General features: G+C 44.6%; 1 protein-coding gene across 1 annotated transcript in view; it reads right to left on the bottom strand.

Moving 5' to 3' along the window:
* The window catches only part of TEX2 (testis expressed 2), a 77648-nt gene extending 66713 nt beyond the window's left edge, over nucleotides 1-10935 (bottom strand). The window contains exon 1 of the mRNA XM_038757015.1: nucleotides 10891-10935. The gene's annotated coding sequence lies outside the window, so the exon portion shown is untranslated. The remainder of the gene's footprint in view (nucleotides 1-10890) is intronic.
* Nucleotides 10936-23502: the final 12567 nt, after the last annotated feature.

The following is a 23502-nucleotide window of genomic DNA, read 5'->3' on the forward strand; positions in this document are numbered from 1 at the left end:
GCTTAGCAGAACCTGAGTTGAGCCCACTCCCTTTCCCTTGTTAAAGTTACACTGAATGTACAGTAATAATAACAACTGTGGTGTTTGTTACTATGTGCCAGGCACTGTACTAAGCGCTGGGGTGGACACAGGCAAATCCGGTTGGACACAGTAGCATACCCGCTTCCCACTGTAGACCTTTTCAACCCATTTTCCCCCTACATGGTACCCTATCCCCTCTCAAATCCACCAAACCTTACCTTCAAAGCCCTCTACGAACCTCCTCCTCCTTTTTGAGGAGGCATTCCCTGAAAAATCCCCACCTCCCAATCTAACAGCTTCTTCCTCCCTTCAAGGCCCTACTGAGAGCTCACCTCCTCCAGGAGGCCTTCCCAGACTGAGCCCCTTCCTTCCTCTCCCCCTTTCCATCCCCCCATCTTACCTCCTTCCCTTCCCCACAGCACCTGTATATATGTATATATGTTTGTACATATTTATTACTCTATTTATTTATCTTGTACATATCTATTCTATTTATTTTATTTTGTTTGTATGTTTGGTTTTGTTCTCTGTCTCCCCCTTCTAGATTGTGAGCCCACTGTTGGGTAGGGACTGTCTCTATATGTTGCCAACTTGTACTTCCCAAGCGCTTAGTCCAGTGCTCTGCACACGGTAAGCGCTCAATAAATATGATTGATTGATTGATTGGCAACACTCGTTTACATAGTTAAAATCTCAATGATATGACTGTATGCCGCAGATTATCCACCTCTTTCCCACTGTGGTGTGCCTGAGCCAAGAAGGTTCCGGCATTGAGCGGGACGGTGCAGGGAATAGAGCTTGGGGCGGCCAGTACTGCTCAACACCACGGTCCTCACAACAAAAACTGGTGGTGTTTTGGAACTGGTGTGCTCCTGTGTCCATTGCTTGGGTAATGCCCGAACTTTAAAACCTCCAGAGTGAGCCATAAGAATAAACAGCTGAAGGTGAAAACCTCTCAGCCTAGGTGATCCACCTGAACAGGAGACACGGTGGTCTGCCCAAGCCAGAAAAAATCACCAGCCTTAGCAAAAACTATTATTCATTCATTCATTCAATCGTATTTATTGAGCGCTTACTGTGTGCAGAGCACTGCGCTAAGCGCTTGGGAAGTACAAGTTGGCAACATATAGAGACGGTCCCTACCCAACAGTGGGCTCACAGTCTAGAAGGGGGAGACAGAGAAAACGAAACATATTAACAAAATAAAATAAATAGAATAAACATGTACAAAGAAAGCGGCGTGGCTTAGTGGATACAGCCCAGGCCTGGGAATCCGAAGGTCATGGGTTTTAATCCTGGCTCCCCCACTTGTCTGCTGTGTGACCTTGGGTAATTCACTTCACTTCTCTGTGCCTCAGTTACCTCGTCTGTAAAATGGGGATTGAGACCGTGAGCCCCACGTGGGACAGGGGCTGTGTCCAACCCGATTTGCTTGTATCCACCCCAGCGTTTAGTACAGTGCCCGGCACATAGTAAGCGCTTAACAAATACCATAATTATCATTATTCTGCACACAGTAAGCGCTCAATACGATTGATTGATTATACTGATTTGCTAATTCCCCGGAGTTAGAGACTGATCCCTCAAAAATCTAGCATTTACTTTACGTCTGCTTATTTCATTGAGAAGCAGAGTGGTTCAGTGGAAAGAGCCCAGGCTTGGGAGTCAGAGGTCGTGGGTTCTAATCCCGGCTCCCCCACATTCATTCATTCATTCAATCGTATTTACTGAGCGCTTACTGTGTGCAGAGCACTGTACTAAGCGCTTGGGAAGTACAAGTTGGCAACATATAGAGATGGTCCCTACCCCACAGAGGGCTCACAGTCTAGAAGGGGGAGACAGAGAACAAAACAAAACATATTAACAAAATATGTCTGCTGTGTGACCTTGGGCAAGTCACTTAACTTCTCTGAGCCTCAGTTCCCTCATCTGTAAAATGGGGATTAAGACTGTTAGTCCCACGTGGGACAACATGATCACCTTCTATTCCCCCAGCGCTTAGAACAGTGCTTTGCACATAGTAAGTGCTTAATAAATGCCATTATTATTATTATTATTATTTATTCATCCTCCCTTGTTTTTATCATTTGTATTTACCATTTCATTCGTTTAAGCTTGGTGTGGCCAGGGAATGTGTCTATCACCTGTTACATTGTACTCTCCCAAGTGTTTAGTACAATGTTCTGCGTAAATTAAGTGTGTAATGTAACTGATTGTTTAATTGATTGTTCTATGTTTTTGCAGTGTGTGTCTGCTCATCTCCCCCATTAAACTCTTAAGCTCCTTGATGGCAGAGCCTGCATCTTCTCCCCCTATTTCTGAGAACCTAGAACGGTGTTTTTGCACGGACAAGGTGAAAGGGTGAGAATGGACTATGCAAATCTATACAAATGTTAAGTATACCAATTCAAATTTAAGATTGTGTGATAATGCAATGGGGGAGGTCATTTGGTGAAGGTGATGTCATCCTCTGTCGCCTAGAAAAAGGTCACTAAATATGCCGAGGGCCTATACGCACTGCTCACATATGTTCTGTGAAAATAAGTTAGCGGCATCCTACCTCTCCTAATTACAGTAGCAACATGGCAGCCAGACAATCCTGGCATCTCCCTTCCTCATCATCAATCGTATTTATTGAGCGCTTACTGTGTGCAGAGCACTTCCTCTCAATCCCATCTCGATACTACAAACTGAGAGCAGTCTGGACAAGCAAGGCAGGCAGCAGGGGAAACTACAGAAATGGGACAAGGGAATCTCTCACTTCCAACTCTAAAAGTGCAGCAGTGGATCCCATTGCCCTCTTGGGAGAATAGGGAAGCCGTGTCAAAGGGTTTTAGGGAAAACTAAGTGCTAAACGGATCCATTTTCCCTTTAATTTTACCCTGTCTTCGACTTTGGGGCTATTGATTCTCTAAAGGATAAGGCGAGAACTCCCACCCTCTAAATCAAAGTGTCTTCAGGGTCTGTGGAAACGGAATGGGAAAGGATTGGCACTGAGAGGGTTGTTTTTCAGCCATTATTACTGAGAGAATCAATCAATCAATCAATCGTATTTATTGAGCACTTACTGTGTGCAGAGCACTGGACTAAGCGCTTGGGAAGTACAAGTTGGCAACATCTAGAGACAGTCCCTACCCAACAGTCTAAAAGGGGGAGACAGAGAACAAAACCAAACATACTAACAAAATAAAATAAATAGAATAGGTATGTACAAGTAAAATAGAGTAATAAATATGTACAAACATATATACATATATACAGGTGCTGTGGGAAAGGGAAGTAGGTAAGATGGGGGAGAGAAGAGATGGAAGGAGGGATCTGTTAATATTGTGAAGTTTTAACTCTATTCAAACCCTTATAGGAGTATTTAAACCTATACTTATAATTAAAAACTTAACCAGGACAATTCATTCAGGGATTAAAAGGTATTCTGAGCAGAAAGATCATAGCTATATATCTAATTTGTCTTTTTTAAAGGTGCCTGTCTATCTACCTTCCCAGGACTCCAATTTCTAAAACCTGCTCATGAACTTCTGTGGTCCTTTGGAAAGGCTGAAGGAGGCAGGTGTCATTACTATACATGTGAATTCAACTTCTAATCCCTATTTTGTAATTCAATTTTTTTCACATTCATGATACTCCCTTTTCAGCAGATTATTCACACATTCCATTCGATTTTTAAATCCAGTCTTATCTTTCGTTCCCTTTTAACACTAGAGGATACAATTCTGCAGCCAGTTCTCCTAAAATGTGCATTCTTGATGATCCCTGAACAAAGGAAAACTTGCATTTGACTCATGCGGTGTCAGATGCTCTGCACCTATATACAAACATTTCTTCTGACTCTGCAGGGCATGGTCTCCAGACAGGCACTTGCGCGTTGTCGGACATTCCTTTATTCTGCTGTTGCTTTCCATCTTGTAACCTTCCCAGCGCTTAGAACAGTGCTTTGCACATAGTAAGCGCTTAATAAATGCCATTATTATTATTATTATTATAGTGAACACCTGTATTCCCGTGGACTGTAAGTTACTTATGGGCAGGGATCACATCTACCAAGTCTATTGACTTGGAAATTTAGTTATTTAATTGTATTATTTATAATTATTTATAATAATTACAAAATGTATTTATAATAATTTGTTTATTTTAATTTATTATTTATTTAAACAATTCATTTATATTAACGTCTGTCTACCCTTCTAGACTGTAAACTTGCTGTGGACAGGGAATGTGTCTGCCACATTGTTATACTGTACTCCAAGGGGTTTGCACAGTGCTCTGCACACTGTACACGCTCAATAAATACAACTACTGAATTGTACTTTTCCAAGTGCCTCATATAATACTTTGCACAAAGTAAGTGCTTAATAAATACCTTAGATTGAATGATTCTAGGAGAACTGACTGTGCTTTTTCAACATTCAACACAGCCAATTTTATCACAACACACCTATCTACCCCACCCCTATTCAGAGTTATGCTTTTATTAAAGCTCAGATAGGCTATATTTAATGTTTAAAATGTTATGGGACTCCCCCTCAATTATTTCTTTCAGCTTGTATCACACTTTTGTTGACCATAATAATACAGTTTCCTAATGTATATAAGAGTAAAAAGCTCCCTTCAATAATTTCACTTTTTCCTCTAAGGATCAGCCTGTTGCTAAATTGAATACTCTTCCTCATTTACCACATGAGGAACCTGATGTAGTAGTAAATTCATATAACAAAAACCAAAGCAAAAATATATAAATTCTGAAACCCACTCCTGGCAATTACTCTTCCCGACTTCAAAGCCTAATCAGTCAATCAATTGTATTTATTGAGCGCTTACTGTGTGCAGAGCACTGCACTAAGCGCTTGGGAAGTACAAGGCAGCATATAGAGACAGTCCCTACCCAACAGTGGGCTCACAGTCTAAAAGGGGGAGACAGAGAACAAAACCAAACATACTAACAAAATAAAATAAATAGAATAGATATGTACAAGTAAAATAAATAAATAAATAATAATTGAAGACACATCTCCTCCAAGAGGCCTTCCTAACTAAACCCTCTTTTCCTTTTCTTCCACTTCCTTCCGAGTCGTCCTAACTCCCTTTATTTATCACCCCTCCCAGCCCCAGAGCACTTATGTACGAATTTGTAATTTTATTTATATTAATGTCTGTCTCCCCCACCTCTAGACTGTAAGCTTATTTCAGGCAGGGAATGTGTCTGTTATGTGGTACTCCTCCAAGCACTAGTACAGTGCTCTGCACACAGTAAGCGGTCAATAAATTCATTCACTCATTCATTCAATCACATTTATTGAGCGCTTACTATGTGCAGAGCACTTGAGAAGTACTAAATCGGCAACATATAGACACGGTCCCTACCCAACAACGGGCCCACAGTCTAGAAGGGGGAGACAGACGACAAAACAAAACATGTAGACAGATGTCAAAATCGTCAGAACAAACAGAATTACAGCGAGGGTCAGCCTGGTCGATTGCCCACTCTACCCACTTAACAAATGGTGAAATAATTTGTTAATAACAATCAGTCTTGGACAGGGGTGTCATTTGATTACCTGCTGCACTGTACTTTTATCTATCCCAAATCCCCAAACATAAGGAGGCAACCACATTTATTGGAAGGCGGTAGGATCAAAACAAAAGGAAACACCTCTTCAGGTGTAAAGTCTATGTAATTTACCTCATGTGTTACCTCTAAAAATTTATTCAGCCCCAAAACATTGACAGCTTTTAAGAGAGATTGGAAAAATTAATGGCCAGGAGGATCACATAAGATTACAAGAGAACAAGTTAAGGAGCTAGTGGGACACATTAAGTACGACAGATGATACGGCCTGAGCCATTTGGAAGGCAACTAGAATTCGGCCACGGTCAAAGACCAAATACTGGACTGGACAGGACATTTATATTACTATTCTTCTAGTCAGTTTAGCCTTCCCTCCTCCTTCACCTCTAAGTCACTTCCAAGATTTTTATTCCTATTTCAATTATATTAGAGTTCTCAGTACTCTTCTCTTGCCCATGGATAACAAAACTTTCTATATTTTTCTTCCAAACAAAAGGCATGCATAATCCGTTCCAAATCTATGGACTGAAAAAGAGAACCTCTCACAGCTCTTGGTGGAAAAGACTGTGTCCTTACAATAAAGGGTTTTGGGTAACCATAGCAATTGACTAAGTAACAACGATATCTTCATGGATTAAGTACACAAAAATGGCATTTTCAAACCTTGCGAAATGCTAGCAACATACTATTATGCATTTAACATGCTTAACTATAAAAAGTAGAGCATTGCAATTTAAAATAAGCTCCTGATATCAGGAGGCAAAGCAATTAGTAGCTTCTTCCCAATTAAATGACTACACCAACCGTCGTGATTATTTTGATCAAAGGCAGGACAGATACTGGGCCTCAATACAATGTCCTCTGCTCATCCTAAAATCCTCTAATTTTCACAACCCGTCAACCCATGGAGACGATCCAACAGATTCAGGACCGTAAGCCGTCGGAAAAGGCAACAAGCCTCTGGAGGGATTTTTGCTGCTGAAAGAGCAGTGCTTTGGCAGTTCACGATTTAAGGCATTTTAACACGGATTTACAAGTAGATGGGAGGGGGCTCTTCGGGCCCATTCATTCATAAAGTAAATGTGGTTTTGACTAATTTTGAAGGGGGTTTCTTTTCCTTCACCCCTTGTTAAGTTCCCGGCCCGGGGAGAAATCGAGGGCTATCTGGATTATAGTTTAAGGGGGCTGGAGTAGGCGTGAACCAGGGGGTGGGGGAGACCCCCCTAAAACCAAGCAGCCCCCAAACACCCTCCTGATGAGAAAAAGGGAAGAACAGGAAAAACAGGAGTCGGGGCTCCCCTTCCCGGTTGAGCTTTTTCCTTTCTCTTAGGTCCTTCGCAGCAGAAAGGGCAGGAGGCTGTAGTGCCATCAACCTGAGGTCCTTTATTTCATTCAACCCTATATAGTGAGCACTTACTGTGTGCAGAGCACTGTACTAAGCGCTTGGAAAGTACGATACAGCAATAGAGACAATCCCCGCTCACAACAGGTTCACGGTCTGGGGAGGAAGACATTCATTCTGTCTTTTAGACTGTGAGCCCATTGTTGGGTAGGGACTGCATATGTTGCCAATTTGTACTTCCCAAGCGCTTAGTACAGTGCTCTGCACATAGTAAGCACTCAATAAATACGATTGATGTACTTATTGAGAGCTTACTGCGTGCAGAGCACTGTGTTAAGCGCCTGGAAAGTACAATATGGCAATAAAGAGAGCCGATCCCTCCCCACATCGGGCTCACACTCGACAGAAGCAGTGGAAAGAGCGCGGGCTTGGGAGTCAGAAGTCATGGGTTCTAATCCCAGCTCCGCCACTTGTCAGCTGTGTGACTTTGGGCAAGTCACTTCACTTCTCCGGGCCTCAGTCCCCTCATCTGTAAAATGGGGATGAAGACTGTGAGCCTCACGTGGGACAACCTGATTACCTTGTATCCCCCTGGTGCTTAGAACAGTGCTTGGCACATAGTAAGCTCTTAACAAATACCATCATTATTATTATAAGGAGGGGAGGTATTCATTCAAGCGCTTAGGACAGTATAATACAGCAATAAAGAGAGACGATCCCTGCCAGCAACGGGCTCACAGTCTAGAGGGGGGAGACATTCATTCATTCCTTCATTCATTCAATCAATCATATTTGCTGAGCACTTACTGTGTGCAGACCACTGTACTAAGCGCTTAGGACAGTACAATACAGCAATAAAGAGAGATAATCCCTGTCCGCAACGGGCTCACAGTCTAGAGGGGGGAGACATTCATTCCTTCATTCATTCAATCATATTTGCTGAGCACTTACTGTGTGCAGAGCACTGTACTAAGCGCTTAGGACAGTACAATACAGCAATAGAGAGAGATAATCCCTGCCCACAACGGGCTCACAGTCTATAGGGGGGAGACATTCATTCCTTCATTCATTCAACCGTATTTATTGAGCGCTTACTGTGTGCAAAGCACTGTAGTCAGCGCTTAGGACAGTACAATACAGCATTAAAGAGAGACAATCCCTGCCTGCAACGGGCTCTAAGTCTCGAGGGGGGAGACATTCATTCCTTCATTCATTCAACCATATTTATTGTGGGCTTACTGTGTGCCGAGCACTGTACTCAGTGCTTAGGACAGTACAATACAGCAATACAGAGAGACAATCCCTGCCCGCAACGGGCTCACAGTCTGGGGGCGGGGGGAGACATTCATTCATTCATATTTATTGAGCGCTGTGTACAGGAAAGTGCTAGGAAAGTACAATTCAGCAATAAAGAAGGCCAATCCCTGCCCACAACGGGCTTGCGCTCTTGAGGGAGGGACAATCAATACTGTGTGCTCTGCACACAGTAAGCGCCCAATAAGTACGATTGAAGAAAGCTAGCTCTCTTCCTCTCTTCAAGGCCCTACTGAGAGCTCACCTCCTCCAGGAGGCCTTCCCACACTGAGCCCCTTCCTTCCTCTCCCTCTTGTCCCCCTCTCCATCCCCCCGTCTTACCTCCTTCCCTTCCCCACAGCACCTGTATATATGGATATATGTTTGTACATATTTATTACTCTATTTATTTATTTTACTTGTACATATCTATTCTATTTATTTTATTTTGTTAGTATGTTTGGTTTTGTTCTCTGTCTCCCCCTTCTAGACTGTGAGCCCGCTGTTGGGTAGGGACTCTCTTTATGTGTTGCCGGCTTGTACTTCCCAAGCGCTTAGTCCAGTGCTCTGCACACAGTAAGCGCTCAATAAATACGATTGATTGATTGATTGAGCCACGCTGCTGTTCTAAGCGCTTAGGACGGTATCCCCCGGGCCTGGAATGCCCTCCCTCTGCCCATCCGCCAAGCTAGCTCTCTTCCTCCCTTCAAGGCCCTACTGAGAGCTCACCTCCTCCAGGAGGCCTTCCCACACTGAGCCCCTTCCTTCTTCTCCCCCTCATCCCCCTCTCCATCCCCCCCATCTTGCCTCCTTCCCTTCCCCACAGCACCTGTATATATGGATATATGTTTGTACATATTTATTACTCTATTTATTTATTTATTTATTTATTTTACTTGTACATATCTACTCTATTTATTTTATTTTGTTAGTATGTTTGGTTTTGTTCTCTGTCACCCCCTTCTAGACTGTGAGCCCACTGCTGGGTAGGGAATGTCTCTATATGTTGCCAGCTTGTACTTCCCAAGCGCTTAGTCCAGTGCTCTGCACACAGTAAGCGCTCAATACGATTGATTGATTGATCCTTCCCGAGCCCTGCGACCCCAACCGTCAGGCCACCCGGCTCCGACCCCTGAAGCCCGGGCCGGTCCGTCAATCAATCAATCAATCAATCGTATTTACTGAGCGCTTACTGTGTGCAGAGCACGCGCTTGCGAAGTACAAGATGGCAACATATAGAGACGGTCCCTACCCAACAGTGGGCTCACAGTCTAAAGGGGGGAGACAGAGAACAAAACCAAATATACTAACAAAATAAAATAAATAGAATAGATATGTACAAGTAAAACAAATAAATAGAGTAATAAATCTGTACAGACATATGTACAGGTGCTGTGGGGAAGGGAAGGAGGTAAGATGGGGGGATGGAGAAGGGGACGAGGGGGAGAGGAAGGAAGGGGCTCAGTCTGGGAAGGCCACCTGGAGGAGGTGAGCTCTCAGTAGGGCTTTGAATCAATCAATCGTATTTATTGAGCGCTTACCGTGTGCAGAGCACTGGACTAAGCACTTGGGAAGTCCAAGTTGGCAACACACTGAGACAGTCCCTACCCAACAGTGGGCTCACAGTCTAAAAGGGGGAGACAGAGAACAAAACCAAACATACTAACAAAATAAAATAAATAGAATAGATATGTACAAGATAGAGTAATAAATACGTACAGACATATATCCATATATACAGGTGCTGTGGGGAAGGGAAGGAGGTAAGACCGGGGGGATGGAGGGGGGACGAGGGCGAGAGGAAGGAAGGGGCTCAGTGTGGGAAGGCCTCCTGGAGGAGGTGAGCTCTCAGCAGGGCTTTGAATCAATCACTCGTATGTATTGAGCGCTTACTGTGTGCAGAGCACTTGTACTAAGCGCTTGGGAAGTCCAAGTTGGCAACACCTAGAGACAGTACCTACCCAACAGTGGGCTCACAGTCTAAAACGGGGAGACAGAGAACAAAACCAAACATACTAACAAAATAAAATAAATAGAATAGATATGTACAAGATAAATAGAGTAATAAATAAGTACAGACATATATCCATATATACAGGTGCTGTGGGGAAGGGAAGGAGGTAAGATGGGGGGGATGGAGAGGGGGGAGAGGAAGGAAGGGGCTCAGTCTGGGAAGGCCTCCTGGAGGAGGTGAGCTCTCAGTAGGGCTTTGAATCAATCAATCGTATTTATTGAGCGCTTACTGGACTAAGCGCTTGGGAAGTCCAAGTTGGCAACACCTAGAGACAGTCCCTACCCAACAGTGGGCTCACAGTCTAAAAGACGATAAATTCTATAAATAGAATAGATATGGACAAGTAAAATAGAGCAATAAATATGTACAAACATATATACACATATGCAGGTGCTGTGGGGAAGGGAAGGAGGTAAGAAGGGGGGGATGGAGAGGGGGACGAGGGGGAGAGGAAGGAAGGGGCTCAGTCCGGGAAGGCCTCCTGGAGGAGGTGAGCTCTCAGTAGGGCTTTGAAGGGAGGAAGGGCAGGGGTCGGAGGAGCCTCACTCACCTCCATACGGCCCCTGGCAACAGCTGCCCGTCCCTAGCAACAGGTCCCCGGCCCATCCCGCCCGCTCGCCCCCGACGCCTGCTTACCGCGGCTCCGCTCCCGGCCTCATTGCCCGGCGCGGCCCCGACGGGCGCGCCCCCGCGCGCGCGCCCCCGTCCCCCAGCCACGCCCCCTCCCTCCCCCGCCAATCACAGCTCCCCCCGCCCCCAGGCCACGCCCCCTCCTCCCTCCCCCGCCAATCACGGCCACGCGTGGGCGGGGCCTGCCCCTCCGCCGGCCCCGACCAATCGAGCGCCGATGGCGAGGAGCGGAGGCGAACGAGAAGCCGCGCCGAGAGGCCGGGCGATTGGTTCGGTCTCTTAAAGGGGCCGCGACCTCGTCATCATCATCAATCGTATTATTGAGCGCTTACTATGTGCAGAGCACTGTACTAAGCGCTTGGGAAGTACAAGTTGGCAACATAGAGAGACAGTCCCCACCCAGCAGTGGGCTCACAGTCTAAAAGGGGGAGACAGAGAACAAAACCGAACGTACTAACAAAATAAAATAAATTTCTGGCTCTGATAATAATAATAATGATGGTATTTGTAAGCGCTTACTATGTGCCAAGCACTGTTCTGAGCGCTTGGGGGATACAAGGCGATCGGGTTGTCCCACGGGGGGGCTCACAGTCTTCATCCCCGTTTTACAGATGAGGGAACTGAGGCCCAGAGAAGTGAAGTGACTCGCCCAAAGTCACACGGCTGACAAGTGGCGGGGGCGGGATTTGAACCCACGACCTCTGACTCCAAAGCCCGGGCTCTTTCCACTGAGCCACTCGGATGTCCTTCCTTCATTCATTCATTCAGTTGCTTTTATGGAGCGCTGACTGTGTGCAGGGCACTGGACTAAGCGCTTGGGAAGGACAAGTTCATTCATTCATTCATTCATTCAATCAACCGTATTTATTGAGCGCTGACTGCAGGGCACTGGACTAAGCGCTTGGGAAGTACAAGTTCATTCATTCATTCATTCATTCATTCATTCATTCAGTCGTACTTATTGAGCGCTGACCGTGTGCAGGGCGCTGGACTAAGCGCTTGGGAAGCACAAGTTCATTCATTCATTCGTTCAATCGCATTTATTGAGCACTGACTGTGTGCAGGGCACTGGACTAAGCGCTTGAGAAGTCCAAGTTCATTCATTCATTCAGTCGAATTTATTGAGCGCTGACTGCGTGCCGGACACTGGACTAAGCGCTTGGGAAGGACAAGTTCATTCATTCGTTCATTCAATCGTATTTATTGAGCGCCGACTGTGTGCAGGGCACTGGACTAAGCGCTTGGGAAGGACAAGTTCATTCATTCATTCATTCAGTCGTATTTATTGAGCGCTGACTATGTGCTGGGCACTGGACTAAGCGCTTGGGAAGGACAAGGTCATTCATTCAGTCGTCTTTACTGAGCGCTGACTGTGTGCAGGGCACTGGACTAAGCACTTAGGAAGTAATAATAATAATAATGGCATTTGTTAAGCGCTTACTATGTGTAAAGCACTGTTCTAAGCGCTGGGGAAATTCAAGGTGATCAGGTTGTCCCACGTGGGGCTCACAGTCTTAAGCCCCATTTTACAGATGAGGGAACTGAGGCTCAGAGAAGTTAAGTGACTTGCCCAAGCCCACACAGCAGACATGTGGCGGAGCTGGAATTCGAACCCATGACTTCTGACTCCAAAGCCCAGGCTCTTTCCACTGAGCCACGCTGATTCATTCATTCATTCATTCATTCAGTCGTATTTATTGAGCGCTGACCGCATGCCGGGCACTGGACTAAGCGCTTGGGAAGTACAAGTTCATTCATTCATGCATTCAATCGTATTTATTGAGCGCTGTGTGCCAGGCACTGGACTAGGCGCTTGGGTAATGCAGGTTCGTTCATTCACTCATGCATTCAATAGTATTTATTGAGCGCTGTGTGCCAGGCACTGGACTAGGCGCTTGGGTAATACAGGTTCAGTCATTCATTCATTCAATCGTATTTATTGAGCGCTGACGGTGTGCAGGGCACTGGACTAAGCGCTTGGGAAGTACAAGTTCATTCATTCATTCAATCGCATTTATTGAGCACTGACTGTGTGCAGGGCACTGGACTAAGCGCTTGGGAAGTACAAGTTCATTCATTCATTCAATCGCATTTATTGAGCGCTGACTTGTGTGGGGCACTGGACTAAGCGCTTGGGAAGGACAAGTTCATTCATTCATTCATTCAGTCAGTCGTACTTATTGAGCACTGACTGCGTGCCGGACACTGGACTAAGCGCTTGGGTAATACAGGTTCATTCATTCATTCATTCAAACGTATTTATTGAGCGCTGACTGTGTGCAGGGCACTGGACTAAGCGCTTGGGAAGTTCAAGTTCATTCATTCATGCATTCAATCGTATTTATTGAGCGCTATGTGCCAGGCACTGGACTAAGCGCTTGGGTAATACAGGTTCATTCATTCGTGCATTCAATCTTATTTATTGAGCGCTGTGTGCCAGGCACTGGACTAGGAGCTTGGGTACTACAGGTTCATTCATTCATTCAATCGTGTTTATTGAGCACTGACTGTGTGCAGGGCACTGGACTAAGTGCTTGGGAAGTACAAGTTCATTCATTCATTCAATCGCATTTATTGAGCGCTGACTGTGTGCAGGGCACTGGACTAAGCGCTAGGGAAGGACAAGGTCATTCAGTCAGTCGTATTTATTGAGCGCTGACTGTGTGCAGGGCACTGGACTAAGCGCTTGGGAAGGACAAGGTCATTCATTCAGTCGTATTTATTGAGAGCTGACTGTGTGCAGGGCACTGGACTAAGCGCTTGGGAAGGACAAGGTCATTCATTCAGTCGTATTTATTGAGAGCTGACTGTGTGCAGGGCACTGGACTAAGCGCTTAGGAAGTAATAATAATAATAATGGCATTTGTTAAGCGCTTACTATGTGTAAAGCACTGTTCTAAGCGCTGGGGAAATTCAAGGTGATCAGGTTGCCCCACGTGGGGCTCACAGTCTTAAGCCCCATTTTACAGATGAGGGAACTGAGGCTCAGAGAAGTTAAGTGACTTGCCCAAGCCCACACAGCAGACATGTGGCGGAGCTGGAATTCGAACCCATGACTTCTGACTCCAAAGCCCAGGCTCTTTCCACTGAGCCACGCTGATTCATTCATTCATTCATTCAGTCGTATTTATTGAGCGCTGACCGCATGCCGGGCACTGGACTAAGCGCTTGGGAAGTACAAGTTCATTCATTCATGCATTCAATCGTATTTATTGAGCAGTGTGTGCCAGGCACTGGACTAGGCGCTTGGGTAATGCAGGTTCGTTCATTCACTCATGCATTCAATAGTATTTATTGAGCGCTGTGTGCCAGGCACTGGACTAGGAGCTTGGGTAATACAGGTTCAGTCATTCATTCATTCAATCGTATTTATTGAGCGCTGACGGTGTGCAGGGCACTGGACTAAGCGCTTGGGAAGGACAAGTTCATTCATTCATTCAATCGCATTTATTGAGCACTGACTGTGTGCAGGGCACTGGACTAAGCGCTTGGGAAGTACAAGTTCATTCATTCATTCAATCGCATTTATTGAGCGCTGACTGTGTGTGGGGCACTGGACTAAGCGCTTGGGAAGGACAAGTTCATTCATTCAGTCGTATTTATGGAGCGCTGACTGTGTGTGGGGCACTGGACTAAGCGCTTGGGAAGGACAAGTTCATTCATTCAGTCGTATTTATGGAGCGCTGACTGCGTGCAGGGCACTGGACTAAGCACTTGGGAAGTACAAGTTCATTCATTCAGTCGTATTTATTGAGCGCTGACTGTGTGCAGGGCACTGGACTAAGCGCTTGAGAAGTACAAGTTCATTCATTCAGTCGTATTTATTGAGCGCTGACTGTGTACAGGGCACTGGACTAAGCGCTTGGGAAATACAAGTTCATTCATTCGCTCATTCATTCGTATTTATTGAGCGCTGACTGTGTGCAGGCACTGGACTAAGCGCTTGGGAAGGACAAGGTCATTCATTCAGTCGTGTTTACTGAGCGCTGACTGTGTGCATGGTACTGGACTAAGCGCTTAGGAAGTAATAATAATAATAATGGCATTTGTTAAGCGCTTACTATATGTAAAGCACTGTTCTAAGCGCTGGGGAAATTCAAGGTGATCAGGTTGTCCCACGTGGGGCTCACAGTCTTAATCCCCATTTTACAGACGAAGGAACTGAGGCTCAGTGTAAGTGACTTGCCCAAGGTCACACAGCAGACAAGTGGCAGAGCCGGGATTCGAACCCATGACTTCTGACTCCAAAGCCCGGGCTCTTTCCACTGAGCCACGCTGATTCATTCATTCATTCATTCATTCAGTCGTCTTTATGGAGCACTGACTGTATGCAGGGCACTGGACTAAGCGCTTGGGAAGTACAAGTTCATTCATTCGTTCATTCAGTCGTCTTTATGGAGCGCTGACTGTGTGCAGGGCACTGGACTAAGCACTTGGGAAGTACAAGTTCATTCATTCATTCATTCAATCGTATTTATGGAGCGCTGACTGTGTACAGGGCACTGTACTAAGCGCTTAGGAAGTACAAGTTCATTCATTCAGTCATTCAGTCGTATTTATTGAGTGCTGACTGCGTGCAGGGCACTGGACTAAGCGCTTGGGAAGTACAAGTTCATTCATTCATTCAGTCGTCTTTATGGAGCGCTGACTGTGTGCAGGGCACTGGACTAAGCGCTTGGGAAGTACAAGTTCATTCATTCACTCATTCAATCGTATTTATTGAGCCCTGACTGTGTGCAGGGCACTGGACTAAGCGCTTGGGAAGGACAAATTCATTCATTCATTCATTCAATCGTATTTATTGAGCGCTTACTGTGTGCAGGGCACTGGACTAAGAGCTTGGGAAGTCCAAGTTGGCAACATATAGAGTCGGTCCCTACCCAACAGCGGGCTCACAGTCTAGAAGGGGGAGACAGACAGGAAAACAAAACATATTAACAAAATAAAATAAATGCTCCGCTGTAAACTTCCCTCCTCTCCGTCATCCATCGCAGGAGCTCCCCGGGAAGCGGCGTTGGGTCTCCGGGGGTCAGGGCCGGAGAATCATCCCCTTTCCTCCATCTCCTCCCTCCTCCGTCTTGGGGTTGACATAACCAAACCAAAAATGCAGAAGTCCCCGGGCCCCCCGACCTTTGACCCCCTCAGGCCCTAGGCCCAGAGCCCTCCCTTCTCCTCACACTGATTTTCTTGGCTCCTCGAGGAATCAAGGCAAAACGCTTTGCCATTTGGCACCCTATCCCAAAAGCCAGTTTTAATTTTAAAATTTTAAATTTTTTTAAATTTAAAATTTAAATTTTTTTAATTTTTAATTTTTAATTTTTTAAATTTTTAATTTTAAATTTTAAAAATTTTAAATTTTAAATTTTTAAATTTTAAATTTTAAATTTTAAATTTTTTAAATTTTAAATTTTTTAAATTTTAATTTTAATTTAATTTAATTTTAATTTTAGAATCAATTTTAATTCACCTTACCTTGGAGGAAGGAAAAAACAGCCAACCACTCAACATTCACTCATTCAATCATATTTATTGAGCACTTACTGTGTGCAGAGTAGTAGGAAGCAGCGTGGCCCAGTGGAAAGAGCCCGGGCTTTGGAGTCAGAGGTCATGGGTTCAAATCCCGGCTCCGCCAATTGTCAGCTGTATGACTTTGGGCAAGTTGCTTAACCTCTCTGTGCCTGTTACCTCATCTGTAAAATGGGGAGGAAGATGGTGAGCCCCCCGTGGGACAACCTGATCACCTTGCAACCTCCCCAGCGTTTAGAACAGTTCTTTGCACATAGTAAGTGCCTAATAAATGCCATTATTATTGGAGGCCTTCCCAGACTGAGCCCCCTCCTTCCTCTCCCCCTCCCTCCCCCCTCCCCATTCCCCCCGCCTTACCTCCTTCCCCTCCCCACAGCACCTGTATATCTGTATATATGTTTGTACATATTTATTACTCTATTTATTTTACTTGTACATATTTATTCTATTTATTTTATTTTGTTAATATGTTTTGTGTTATTGTCTGTCTCCCCCTTCTAGACTGTGAGCCCGCTGTTGGGTAGGGACCATCTCTATATGTTGCCAACTTGTACCTCTCAAGCGCTTAGTACAGTGCTCTGCACACAGTAAGCGCTCAATAAATATGATTGAATGAATAGTAGCAGTGCTACTCTCCCACTACTATCCAGCACTTGGGAAGTACAAGTTGGACAACATATAAAGACGGTCCCTACCCAAAAACGGGCCCACAGTCTAGAATAATAATAATAATAATGGCATTTATTTAGCGCTTACTATGTGCAAAGCACTAAGTGCTGGGGAGGTTACAAAGTGAGCAGGTTGTCCCACGGGGGGCTCACAGTCTTAATCCCCATTTTACAGATGAGGTCACTGAGGCACAGAGAAGTTAAATGACTTGCCCAAAGTCACACAGCTGACAGTTTTTTTTTATGGCATTTATTAAGCGCTTACTATGTGCAAAGCACTGTTCTAAGTGCTGGGGAGGTTACAAGGTGATCAGGTTGTCCCACGGGGGGCTCACAGTCTTAATCCCCATTTCACAGATGAGGTCACTGAGGCACAGAGAAGTTAAGTGACTTGCCCAAAGTCGCACAGCTGACAATTGGCGGAGCGGATTTGAACCCATGAACTCTGACTCCAAAGCCATGCTGCTTCTAGAAGGGGGAGACAGACAACAAAACGGAACATTTTACTCCCTAGTAAGGGAGGAAAGGAAGAGCAGGCACAGTTTCACAAGATCGGACTTCCCTCAAATCTAACGTTTGCTCCTCCCCTTTTGAAATCACACCTCCTCCAGGAAGCCTTCCACAATTAATTTCTTAATTTTCCCATTTTACATGCCGCAACGGCCACTTGCGCCCTTCCGTGACAGTCAAGCGCTTAAATCCAATTGAATGAATGAATGAAGTACTCACCCATAGTAAACGCTTAACAAACGCCGTCATTGTTATAAGTACTCACAACCCCGGTCGGCAGCCCTTACGTACATATTTTTGTACTCTACTACTTCCTCCTATCTGTAATTTATTTAAGTATCTAACCAGCTAGATTGTCAACTCCCGAGTTAAGGGATCTATCTGCTAATTCTATTGAACTTTCCCAATGCTTAGTCCACCCAGTACGCACTATTGTACAACCTTAATAAGGCGCTTAATCAAGACTGCAAATTGAGTAATTGGTATCCACTTCAAGCCTAATGAAGTTTTAGAAATATAACAACTTGAAGGAAGAAAAAAATCACAAAGAAGTGTCGGTAGTTTAGTATGTTTCAATTCATATACATCACGATGTTGTTTCAGAACGTAATATCCAGTACAGCAGGGCTCCTATTATGTGTGATATATTATATTAGTAGCATATTATTGATCTCTGTTGCCAAAGAGGCAGCAGCACTTTTCTGCTGCCCCAGGAATTTATCCTTGACTCCTCTTTCTCATTCAACCCATATATAATAATTTTGGTATTTGTTAAGCGCTTACGATGTTCTAAGTGCTTATCTACTGTTCTATGCACTTAGGTCGATACAAGATAATCAGGTTGGACATAGTCCCTGTCCCAGATGGGGCTCATGGTCTTAATCCTTATTTTATAGATGAGGGAATTGAGGCACAGGGAAGTTAAATTACTTGCCCCAGGTCACACAGCAGACAAGCAGCAGAGCAGGGATTAGAACCCACGTCTTCTGTCTGTTTATATGTATCTATGTTTGTACATATTTATTACTCTATTTATTTATTTATTTATTTATTTTACTTGTACATATCTATTCTATTCATTTTATTTTGTTAGTATGTTTGGTTTTGTTCTCTGTCTCCCCCTTTTAGACTGTGAGCCCACTGTTGGGTAGGGACTGTCTCTATGTGTTGCCAACTTGTACTTCCCAAGCGCATAGTACAGTGCTTTATTTATTTATTTATTTTACTTGTACATATCTATTCTATTCATTTTATTTTGTTAGTATGTTCGGTTTTGTTCTCTGTCTCCCCCTTTTAGACTGTGAGCCCACTGTTGGGTAGGGACTGTCTCTATGTGTTGCCAACTTGTATTTCCCAAGCGCTTAGTACAGTGCTCTGCACACAGTAAGCGCTCAATAAATACGATTGATTGATTGATTGATTGATTCTGACTCCCAAGCCTGTGCTCTTGCCGCTAGGCCATTACATCCTGTCGGCCCCACCTTCAAAGCATCGCTAAAATCTGCCCTCTCCTCTCCATCCAAACTGCTACCATATCAACATAATCATTCATCCTAAGCCACCTGGATTACAGCATCAGCTTCCTTGCTGGCCGCCCAGCCACCTCTCTCTCCCCACTCCAGTCCATACTTCATTCTGCTGCCCGGATCATTTTCCTACAAAAAAAGGTTCAGGACGCCTCACCCCACTCCTCAAAAGACTCCGGTGGTTACTCATCCACCTCTGCATCAGACAAAAAGTCCTCCCCATTGGTTTTAAAGCAGTCAATCACCTTTCCCCCTCCTCTCTCACCTTGCTACTCTCCCACTACTATCCAGCCCGCACAACTTCGTTCCTCTAATGCTGACCTTCTCACTGAGCCTCCGTCTCTCGACTATCTCGCCGCCGACCCCTCGCCCCCATCCTGCCCTTTGCCTGGAACACCCTCTCTCCTCAAACCCAACAGACAATCACTCTCCCCCCTTCAAGGCCTTATTGAAGGCACAGCTCCTCCAGGAGGTCTTCCCTGACTAATCCCCCTTTCCTCTTCTCCTACTCCCTTCTGCGTCACCCTGACTTGTTCCCTTTGTTCTTCCCTCCTCTCCGCCCCACAGCACTTTTGTACGTATCTGTCATTTATTTATATTAATATCTGTCTCCTCCCCCTAGACTATAAGCTCTTTGTGGGCAGGGAAAATGTCTCTTCACTGTTGTACTCTCCCAAGCGCTTAGTATAGTGATCTGCACATTGTAAGTGCTCAGTACATTCAATAAATGAATGAGTTTCACTGAAGCCCAAATACCTGCCCCCAAATAAAGCTAGGGTTGAGGTAGTGATCTGCACATTGTAAGTGCTCAGTACATTGAATAAATGAATGAATTTCACTGAAGCCCAAATACCTGCCCCCAAATAAAGCTAGGGTTGGGGTAAAAACCTCAGGATTTTCTTTTCTGTGTCTTGTTCTATGCCAAGCTACCAAAAAATCCAAAGCACAAGGCAACCTGTATGCATTCATGTCCAACGGCTTCACTTTTTTTTATTGCCCATCTCTGCTGGTGTTAGTAACTCTCCAACTGCCATCCAATCCCTTAGCTGCCCCCCCTGAATATCTGCATTCGCTTGATCATTGTCTTCGTAGCAGCCCGATCTCAGAAGTGAACTCCCTCACTTCTGACTGTTCATCAGCGTCTCTGAATTGGCTCTCATCTCTCACTCTGACCCCACCACTTTACAAGTGAGGCTCTCACACTTACGGGAGGGCAAAATTGGCTCTCCAATTTGTGTCACTCCATCCCTAAACTCTACCATTACCTTTTCCGACAGTCTTCTTCCTTTTCTGAATCACCAACCCCTCTCCTTTTCTCTATAACATGGTGATCCACTCACAAATACCTCTGTAGAAACTAAATGCTTTTATGGCCCTTAATCTATAAATCATCCAAGTCTTGTTCTCACTGTGTCCATTATTCGCATCTTGCTTTTCAGCACCACAAGACTTCCTGCGGGGAAATTAACTAGGTGTCCCTTCAGAATGGGAGGTGGAGGCAAGGAAGTCTAGAGATGCCTGGCAGGTGCTGATTACCCAGCTCTGGGGGTGGAAATGATACACAATAGATTCTTGTGCTGCCTTAGTTAGTCTGTCACTAAGCCAAGCTGCCATGGGGTACTAATAAAATACAAAAAGGAGGTTGAGAAAGCGGCAGCCATTTCCTGGAAGGAGGGAGGATTTGGAAACTCCTAAAAATGAACATTCTTGGTACTAAAGAAGCTGAGGGAAAGTCATTAAGTAAGGAACAAGAAAGGAATATTAAGTGCTCTCATGGCCAGCTGTCCTTGACTCCTGGGTTTGACCTGGAACAGTTTGTAGAAATCATGGATGCTAAATCCGGAAGAAAGTCAAGATGTAAATACTATTGACTATTTACTATGCCAGACATGTTCCTGCCCACAAGGAGCTTACAATCTAGAGATGTTTATACTGAACACCTACTAAAGGTCAATAAATACCATTACTAACGCTGTGCCTTTTATCTTGTGTTTTATTCCCCCTTGAGGGTGGTTAATAATAATAATGGTATTTGTACAGTGCTCTGCACACAGTAAGTGCTCAATAAATACGATTGATTGATTGTTAAACGCTTACCATGTGTCCAACACTGTTCTAAGTGCTGGGTTATTTGGTTGTCCTTTTGACTTCTGCAAACTATTAAACACATTATTATTCCTGGAGTATAGGGGTCCCATATAAAACAGCAAGGTCCCATTCGGCCCCCTACCCTACTACAGGACCACACTCACGAATAAGGTGGGAGTCATTTGTTGACTTTTCAAATGACAAATGAAAATCTGTTGCTATACTAACATAGCTGGGCCTTGATTTTTAGAGACCTAATGAGGAATGTTCCCTGGGAAGGTTTCAAAAGCTTTTAAGGACCATTTGTCAGGGTTCTTTTTAAAGAAATGTTCTGAGTAATTTCCTGTGATAATGGAGTGACAACCTATTCGGTGACTCTCCCTTCTATTATTTACTTTGTACTTAGTATTTGGACATCATTATTAAATACTAGCATTTGAAAGCCACTCATTCCCCGGCCTGTTTGGGAACTGTGGCTTTTAATTGGGCTCCAGCTGGTGCTGATGATACAGTGTGGGAGTTTTCTGAATGACTCTTCTAGACATTGTTTTGCTCCCTCATTTGTCTCCTGCTAAGCTTAGAGGAAAGCTGAATGGTATCTCAGAGACAGAGGTACTTCTCCTTCCTCATTCTCCTTCCAGAAGTGAATAAACTTCTGCAACAGGAGATAAATGTCATCTCTCTGCTTAGAATTTCACTCATAACCTTTTCTTTGGACTTGACCATCGAACTCTTCTTCCACCCACAGATCTATCTATCCCCCAGATCTACCTGGACCAGTGGGAATTCACATTGGTTGTGGCTGATTCTTCTGTGCAATGATCAGGGGTAAGAGAGGGCGATACTCAGAACAATGCCAGCAAGAAATCTGGGCTGCAGTGATTAAGAGCCAGAGATACATGAGTGAACTATAGTGGAAGATTTCAATTTCCAAGCACATCGAGAGCCTAATTACAGGTCCAATTCTCCAGGCACAGTATTTAGTGGGAGCCTTGTCCCTTAAGACACACTAGAGCATGACACTTTGTTGAAAGAGCATGGGTTTGGGAGTCAGAAGTCCTGGGATTTAGTCCAACCTCTGCCACTGGCCTACTTGTGTGACCCTGGGCAAGTCAATTAGCCTCTCTGTGCCTCAGTTTCCTCCTATGCAATACTAGGATACTAATCTATGTGCTCTCCCTTCCTCCTAGACTGTGAGCCCCGAGTGGGCAAGGCATTGCGCCCAATCGAGTTATTAGCACACAGCACAATGTAAGTGCTTAATGAATACTATTATATCTACATATTTAGGTTGTGAGATCTCAGAAAGAACTTGGATGCTGCCACAGCCTGGACTGAAACCCCCAGTTGGAGGGGTGCCCCCAAAAAGAGGGTGAGTCTGAGACACCAGGCAATAGAGATTAGCACAAACCCCTTCTTTAATATGCAACAGAGTGATTATTTCTGAAAATCAAAGGGAGATTACCAATTTAGGAGAAATGCACATTTTATCTAAAGTCCTGGCAACCCATCTAAAGGACTCACTTTCTTCCCATTTTCCTCCTTGCCAAAGAGCCCCTAAGGAGCAGAATGGAAGCAATCAATCAATCAATCAATCGTATTTATTGAGCACTTACTGTGTGCAGAGCACTGTACTAAGCGCTTGGGAGGTACAAGTTGGCAACATATAGAGACAGTCCCTACCCAACAGTGGGCTCACAGTCTAAAAGCAGTCTCCATTACCACCGTAATAAGCTAAAGAATGATTAAACTACAAACCTTTCTACTGCTTATATCTCTTTCATCCCTACATGCTCAGGTTTCCTAGTCATATCCCCTACATTCTGCCAAATTGTTTGAGCAAAGCATTTCTACCGTTTGCTCTGTTCAGTTTAAAAACTCCCGACAGGACAGTAGAACTTACCACCTTCCAAACTTGCAAAGGGATTCCAGGCGAATCATTTAACCTTTCTGGACCGCGGGTTTCTCATCTCAAAAAATGGGTTAAAAGACACCTCTCCCCATACCTCTTAGCTCGTGAGCCATGTATGGAGCAGACATGGTCCAATCTGATTATTGCAGAACTTGGCACTTATTAAGTGCTTTACAAATATAAAAAATAAACAGGAGGCATTTTGAGGCATGAGGAACCGTGGGGAATAGATGGTGGAAATACCAAAGGGTTGATTGGATCCCAGGAAAGTCAACCTCCAAATGGCTCAGAGGAAACACGAACATCATCCTCAGGTCGACTCACTCCATACCTTCTGGCAAAGCCTGCTTCCCTGTTAACTTCCTCTTTGGAAACATGGAATTAGGTG

Source organism: Tachyglossus aculeatus, chromosome 15 (genome assembly GCF_015852505.1).
Source record: "Tachyglossus aculeatus isolate mTacAcu1 chromosome 15, mTacAcu1.pri, whole genome shotgun sequence".
Classification (NCBI taxonomy): domain Eukaryota; kingdom Metazoa; phylum Chordata; class Mammalia; order Monotremata; family Tachyglossidae; genus Tachyglossus; species Tachyglossus aculeatus.